This window comes from Patagioenas fasciata, chromosome 1, assembly GCF_037038585.1.
Source record: "Patagioenas fasciata isolate bPatFas1 chromosome 1, bPatFas1.hap1, whole genome shotgun sequence".
NCBI lineage: Eukaryota > Metazoa > Chordata > Aves > Columbiformes > Columbidae > Patagioenas > Patagioenas fasciata.
In genome coordinates, this window is record NC_092520.1 from 97,775,194 (window position 1) to 97,783,384 (window position 8,191).

Consider the following 8,191-nt stretch of genomic DNA (forward strand, 5'->3'; position numbering starts at 1 on the left):
TGCCCAGTGAAGTGGTGGAGTCACCATCCCTGGAGGTGTTGAGCATTTAGACAAGGTTCTTAGGGACATGGTTTAGTGCCAAAGGTAGGTTAATGGTTGGACTTGATTATCTTGAGGGTATCTTCTAACCAAAATTATTCTATGATTCATGTCTAGCCTGAATCTCCCCTTTTTTAGTTTAAAACCATTGCCTCTTGTCCTATTGCATCAGGCCCTGCTAGAAAGTCTGTACCCATCTTTCTTATAGGCCCCTTTGAAGTACTGAAAGGTCTCAATAAGGTGTTCCTGTAGCCGCCTTCTCCAGGCTGAACAACCCCAGCTCTCTCAGCCCGTCCTCACAGGAGAGGTGTTTTAGCCCTCTGATCAAGCCATCTTCACTTATACTAAGAATAAAGGGTCTAGAGGATGCTGTAAGCCAAATCATATACAGGCAATATTTGATGGAGTTTATGCACAAAGCTTAGCAAGGCAGGAGGCTGATAACGTGGGCTCAAGGCCTTCCCTCCCACATGTACCTGCATCGAGGTGGACTCTCTGAGACAGTGGTTGAACTGAAGTGGCATCTGTTGCCAAAGGTGCTGTTATGTTGTAACTAGAAAAGCTGCGGTGGGTTGAGCTGTTCTGGTGTGCACCAGGGAATTTTTTTCCTGTGGTTGCTTTAAAAGCAAAACCAAAAAGTGGTAACCCACAGATGGAGAATTATAAGAGAAGTGTAGCTACAAAACAGTTGGCTCTGCAATGTTTGGAAATTTAACTGAACTTGGAGTGCGCTCACATCCCTTCTAAGAATTTGCATAATTTGACATGTACAAACTCAAAGCAAGTCTTTCATACTTCGGAATTCTCTAGCTTGGAGTCCTTTAGCTAGCTGTGTATTTATTGTTATAAAACTGTTTGTGTTGGAGAAGCAGAGTTGTTCTGAGCAATCTGTATTCCTAGGGGCTGACAGGCATATGGAGACCTCAGCAGTTCAGGACTTGTATATATTATAATCTACTCTAGAAGGACTAGATTTTTCTCCAATTTGTATTTTTTTTCTTTTTTTAGCTTTCTTTACCCCTCCTCCCTTAATCAACAGGCATCTTGAAACAGAGGACTAAGGGAGATACACTTGCTTCATTCAGTCTCATTTGGCATGTCCCTGAAGACGCTATCCTAGTAATTGAGGGTGTTTTGTTTTGTTTTTTTTTTGCTGTTACAGATGACTTTACCAGCTAGCATAGGGAAGGACCTAGTAGTTGGAGCTTAGATAAAAGAAAATCCAGAGACAGTAGAGAGAAAAGCAGCTGAGAGAACAACCAAATCTGGAGTTAGCTACAGCCACAAGATGGAGATGTCTTTTAGTGATCCTGAAAGTGGCTGTAGTTTTATTTGTTCAGTACTCTATGTTGAGCAGGAAGCAAAACTTGGAGAAAAATACCCCAACAACAACAACAAAAAACCCCCACCAAAATAGCCCCACCATCACAACTAACCTTTCTTTTCTTTCTCTACCGGCAATAAATCCAATTGAAAACCCAAGCCCGTGTGAGTTCTGATGTCTCTTCTATACACCAGTGGTGGTGTGGATGCCTTGGCCGGGGCTGAGCAGCTGAGGGTGCCCATGTAGCCCTGTGTTGGGCCACCTGAGCTCCTCTCCCAGGCCAGGAGAAACAGAGCCCTGTGAGCTGGTGGGGCAATTAGTAACTCCCTATTAGCACAGAATATTCATGCTGGTGCAAAACTACATGGAGGCAGCGCCACTTCTCTAGACCCTGTTAGCACAGGCACCTCTGCACAACACCTTGCCGTGAGGTTAACATGTGCTTGAAGGTGCTGAGGTGCTGTTTTAAAGATATATCAGCAGAAATGAACTGAAATCAATGCTTGGAGCTTCTGAGGCTCGGGCTGCTTTGAAAAATCTGGCTGCACGTACATCTGCAATGTATATTATATCCACACGTCTCTGAAAATTGTCAGTGTTCAATGAGATGTTTGCATTTAGTACATATATGTATATTTAATGGACTATGGCAGAAAATTATCTTGTTGAGAGGATTTTTTTCCTCTCCTTGTTTCTCTCACCTGTTGAAACAAAGCTCTGTCCATTGACATGTGCCTGTAGTGTCCTGTCACCTGGACTGCCACTTTCTGTGTAAGTTCAGGAATGATCAACTTCCATAAGGAGTGGTTGACTCTATAGGCACCTTGTTTTAGGAGGGAAGGCTGTAACACATTTCAAAAAAGGAATGTAACTGGGGCTGTGAGAGACAGAAACCAGCTTGACTTTTTTTCAAAAGACTCTTAAACACTAATAATAGAAATACAGAATGGATTGGAAGGGACCCTTAAAGGTCATCTAGTCCATCTGCCCCCAGCATGGGCAGGGACACCTTCCACTAGATAAGGTTGTTCAAAGCCCCATCCAACTTGGCCTTAAACACTTCCCATGATGGGGCATCTACAATTTCTTTGGGCAACCTGCTCCAGTATCTCACCACCCTCAACATAAAGAATGTCTTTCTTATGTCCAATCTAAATCTACACTTTTTTAGTTTAAAATCATTGCCTCTTGTTGCTACAGGCCCTGGTAATAAGTCTCTTTCCATCTTTCTTATAAGCCCCCTTTAAGTATTGAGAAGCTGTGGCAAGGTCTTGTGAGAACCTCCTTTTCTGCAGGCTGAACAACCTCAACTCTCAGCTTTTCTTCAGAGGAGAGGTGTTCCATCCATCTGATCACTTTTGTGTCTCTCCTCTGGACCTGCTCCAACAGGTCCATGTTTGTAGTGCTCATCTTGGTAAACATTTCAGTAGCCTGGTCTGTATTACAAGATGAGGGCTTGGAGATGATTTCCTGCCACTTCCTCTCCCTTTCTAGAAGTATCTAATTAATTTCTCTAGAAGGAAAAATCTGTGCTGGTGTCTGCCTCTACATTGTCTACACTTATACTATCAAGTTAAACTCAAAGCAATAGCAAACTTCTTGATACCGTGAGAAATGAAATCTGTAGCTGCATGACTTCACTGCTCACTCAGGATTCAGTTTTAGCCAACTGGGGAGATATTTCTGTCAATTTAGTATTCAAAAAGAAAAAATTGTCTGTCATGAGCTGGCTTGTGAGGGGCCTGAGTTCCGACCTCACACAGAGGTAAGAGAAATTTGGCTTTGTGACATCAGTTGCTTTGTACTTTTCCAAGGTGTCTCTCCTCTCTCCCTGCATTACCTTGGTGGGTACAGTTCCTTCTGAAGAAGGGACAAGTTATCAAGAACAAAAAGATTTTAAAATGGAAAAGATGTTTTAAATGCCCTGCTGTAAGGACTGGTATGTTCATCAGTGGTTGTGGGGTTTTTTTATTTAATATAAACCTTGCATCAAAACTCAAAGGCAACAAGCTTGTCTAAAACCTTTTTGTGCAATGGTATCTTATTTTCTTTTCCAAAGCCCACAAACACTTCTACCAGAAACTATGGTGACTCACAACTTCAGCAAATCCTCCAATGCAGTTACTTGCCCACTTTCTTGGCTTTTTGGTCTTGCACTTGATTTCTTTACTAGCTGCAAACTGAGACCTCGGGTTTTATGCAGAACTGACTTTGTGACTGTGTGTGCTCCTCAGCACAGCGGGACTCCTCACTTGCCTTGCACTTGGTGTTTTAGCTGCCGTTACACACTGTCAGTCTGTAAACAGTGACCATTCAGAACTTGAAAAGTTATGCGGGGTTTCATTTTTGGTGTGACTATGCTGAATGTCTTGTTTGAGCCTTTTTTCTTACTCAGCTGATGCTTTGCGGCAGTGTGATAGTTTATTTTAGTCTAGATTCATTGTCTGAACTTCACTAAACTGGAACTCCCCGTTTGGTCACTTCTGTCAGTGCCAGTTTATTTTTTGGTTTTTCTTTAGTCAATAAGAAGCAGAAATAAAGGGAAAACTGTACTCTCTGAGGAAATTAGTTGGAGATGCCTTTTGTTGTACTCGCAGCCTCACTTTTCATTTTGCAGTCTAAGTGCATCTCAGCGGGGAGGCAGGAGGGGAGTGGAGTCACAGAGCTGAAACATTTTAACTGGGGAAACCCCTCAATCCCTATTTTTCACCTCCAGCAAGCTGCTACTTCTGACAATTTTTTTTTTTTTTTTTTAAAGGCAAACCAAACAACTAAACCAAACCCCAAATTGTTTCTTTTTCATTTTTTCCCATGTCCACCTCATCTGAAGCAATTGTAAAAATTGTTAAAGCTCTAACACAAAAATGCATAGTCAAGATACTGCGGCTCTAGCACTTTCTAGTACAATTTGATCTCTTACTTACCTATGCAGAATCCCCCAGTGTCCCGTCTGAACGTGCAGAGATTCAGATGTGCTGCTGCGAGGAGTCTCTCCCTTGAATGAGGAAGTGCTGGGGCAGGACAGGATGTGGAGCTGTGACTCAGATATTGAGAGCTGCGCCTCTTGACTAGTTGAGGAATAAAAGCAGTTCTTGACAATGTTAGCTACAGTGTGCTCAGCTGACGTAAGGACTTTCCAGCTACCATTTAACCAATAGGAAAAGCTCAGGAGTATTCAATAGTTCACCTTATATCTTTTGCTGAACTTCAGCTGCTTATGCTAATGCAGCGTTCTCATGTTGCAGTCTTTTCTAGGAGTGCTATCTATATTTTTTTCATACACAATGTAGATGTCCTTGTAAATAAACATTTATTTGCATCAATGTGCCACGTGAATATGTTCAGAATAAGGATTCTGGTAATGTTTTTGAAACAACTCTTTCCTCTTAGCTCAAGCAGGCACTTGAGACTTCGCTTGGTTTCTTCTATTAGGAAAATAAAATTACTAAAACCAAAATGAATAAAAAACCAAAATGAATAAAAAACCAAACCAACAAAAAAAAAAAGCAAAGATCACCACACCACACGTCTCTTTTTATGATCAGTTTTAAGTGACATTTATGTATTTAGTGTCCTATGCACCTGTACACAGAGGCTACCACTTGCAGTATCCAAGCGTGCACTTCCAAACTCTTCATTGTTGAAAAACCTTTTTTTTTTTTTTTTTTTTTTCTAATTCACTCTGCAATCAAACGCTGTTTCACTGGCTCTCTGCATTTCATGCACAGGTACTGAACAATGTTTAACCCTCATATTTTCAGCCAGCCATTGGAGAAGCTTTTTTCTTTCTCCTTGAGAGTGTTTTTGCTCGCATCTTACTGAGCTGTTGACTTGGATGTGGGTGCCTGGTGTGCTCTGCTATGTTATTTCATAAAGGAATTGAAGTTTTCTATAGGCATGTACTAGTGTGGCCATTGCTTCACTGAGATTTTCTTTTTTTGCACACAGTTGCATAATTGTACAATTCAGCACTTGCACATCAGAAATAGAAAAATATATTAGGTTGGTTCTGGTCAACTGTGGTCTTCAAACTACCAGTTTCTGGTAGTCTCTCTTGTATTGAATTGAATCCTTCTGACATCTCCCTTCATATATTTTTAAGTAGTATGTTTGTGTTGAGCAGTTGTTAGTGTTGAACTTTTCATTTCATAGACATGCCATAAAAGGCATCCCAGTTGATTTAAATACTTAGTATTCCAAACACTGTTCTCATTCATTTCAACCTCTTCTCTGCTTGCATGAAGCGGAGACCTAGCTATTTAATCATGCTGGATAAATTTAAGTATTGGTATGTAACACTAGTATACAAAAAAAAAAAAGGCTTAAACTTTAGAGTAAATCTGAATTTTTTGGTATTAAATCAGAAGTTAAATAATGGAAGAAACTCATCAGGGAATCCACAATTGTGGGGGACTATGGTGGGTCTGTGGATTCCCTGACAGAAACTCTCGGAAATAATGTTTAATTATGCTAGAAAACAACAAAAAACCCACCCTATACTCTAATTAATGGTTTGAGAAGTAACACTTCATAAATTAGTCAGCTTTGTGGTAGTATTTCAGCAATACACAGATTCCATTACCACATCATTTGAGTGAGAATTGCTCGTTCTCTCCTGTGACAGTGATGATCCAGAGCATTTCCTGAGGCATTTCACTTTTGGAAAGTTTTGAATGCCTGATGCAACTCAGATGAGTGTTAAGACAGCATACAGGAAAATACTTCTGACTTTGTACAAGTTACTATCTGTCTGGCACTGAAGCACTTACATGGAAGACTGCCAAGACTAAAATTCCTGATGAAGTACAAAATATCTATGGCCATATTAATGTCATGAGAAATACGTATTAGGTTTTTTCCATGTGCTATTCTGAAAGCTTATTTCTTGATGGGATACTACTCAGAGATCTTCTCTAACGTTAAAGCAGAAGTATTGTCCAAGTTAACACAACTGTTGGATTCTGACTCACAGATGCTATGTCCAACTCCAAGTAAAAGAAAATCCATTACCAGATTCGATTGAAGGTGTATCCGTAACGCTTCATATGCTAATTCCTCAGTGTTTCCAGTGATTTTTAAATAGCCTTTTTCAGTACATACCCTTTAAAGTATTATGTCACTAAAGTGTACTGACAGTGATTAAGTACCATCTAGCAAAAAAAACCCCACGAACATCAGAACAGAAAGGCTGTTGCACTTCTGCTTTGCCTAGGAATCCTCTGTGTCTTCCTTTCCATCCTTCTCTCCCCTTATTGCTATCATCTCATCTTGCAGGAGGAGGTAGTGGAGCTGGATTACTAATGGAGTCTCCCCAAGCTGCTTGGTGCACAAAAATACTGAATTCATAGACATGTGTCTTCTAATGATCTGAGGCTTATCTGTGATGAGTTCTCACCAGGATAAACATGCTAATTTGTACAGGCTGTGGGGCTGTGTTTGGGTTTGCTTCTTGTTTCCAAGCATACTGGTTGCTCATGTGACGGAAGTGAGGTACTGTGACTACTTGGTGTTCCACTGCACTACACTGAGCGTGGCTAAATAGGAAACAAAATGGGAACCTGGTGGTAGTGCAATACTGGTTTATGATTGTTTATTCTGACCTGACAAAGGCTTTTTTTTTTTTTTTTTTGCTAAAAGGAGATTGCTGTTGTTATGGCTATATAATTTGTTCATGTTCTCTCAAAATCCAGCCGTAACTTTCCCAGAATCACAGAGCAGTTGAGCTTAGAAGGGACTTCTGGAGGTAATCTAGCCCAAATCCTCTGATGAAGCAGGGCCAACTGCTTGATGTTCAGACAGAACCTCCTGTGTTTGTGCCCATTGCCTCTGATCCAGTCACTGGGCATCGCTGAGAAGAGCCTGACTCAGTCCTCCTTGCATCCTTCCTTCAGGTATTTGCATACATCAAGATCCCACCTGAGCCTTCTCCAGGCTGAACAGTCCCAGCTCTCTCAGCCTTTCCTCGCAGAAGAGATACTCCAGTCCCTTCACCATCTTAGCGGCCCTTCATTGCACTCTCTTCAGTAGATTCACGTCCTTCTTGTTCTGGGGAGCCTAGAACCGGACACAGCATTCTAGGTGTGGCGTCACTAGTGCTGAGGAGAGGGGAAGAATCACCTCCCTCTACCTGCTGCCAGTACTTTGCCTAACACAGTCAAGGATACCATTAGCCCTTTGACACAAGGGCACATTGCTGGCTCATGTTCATCTTGTTGCCCACCAGGACCCCCAGGATCTTTTCTGCAAAGCTATTTTCCAGCTGAGTGACCACCAGAATGTACCGGATGCATGGGGCTGTTCCTCCCCAGGTGCAGGACTTTGCACTTCTCCTTGTTCAATTTCATGAGGTTGCTGCCAGCTCATTTTTCTATCCTGTTGAGGTTCCTCTGGATGACAGAATTACTCTCTCTTATTACTGTATTAGCCACACCTCCCCATTTTGTGTCATGAGGAAACCTGCTGAAGGTTCACTATGTCACATCATCTAGATCATTACTGGAGGTCTTGAACAGGACTGGACCCATTATAGATCCCTGAGATATGCTGCAAGTTACAGGCTTACAACTAGACTTTGTTCTACTGACCATGTGCTGGGCCAGGCTGTTCAGCTAGTTTTCAATCTGCCTCACTGACTGCTCATCCAACCCCTAATTTATCAGCTTGTCTATTAGGGTCTTACAGGAGACTGTGTCATAAGTCTGGGTAGACAGTGTCCACTGCTCTCCCCTCATCTACTCAGCCAGTCATTTAATCATGGAAGTTTATCAAGTTAGTTAAGCGTGACTTTCCTCTTGGTGAATCCATGCTGACTATTCCTAATGACTTCCT

At 41.6% G+C, this 8,191-nt stretch overlaps 1 protein-coding gene across 2 annotated transcripts in view; it reads right to left on the bottom strand.

The window, feature by feature from the left end:
• Positions 1-4,427, bottom strand: part of LOC136109418 (ICOS ligand-like) — a 35,980-nt gene extending 31,553 nt beyond the window's left edge. Inside the window, exons 1-2 of one of the 2 annotated variants that reach the window (XM_065852103.2) lie at positions 4,288-4,427; positions 2,065-2,205 (exon numbers count right to left, since the gene is read on the bottom strand). The gene's annotated coding sequence lies outside the window, so the exon portion shown is untranslated. The remainder of the gene's footprint in view (positions 1-2,064; positions 2,206-4,287) is intronic. The other variant, XM_065852093.2, reaches the window with a different exon arrangement.
• Positions 4,428-8,191: the final 3,764 nt, after the last annotated feature.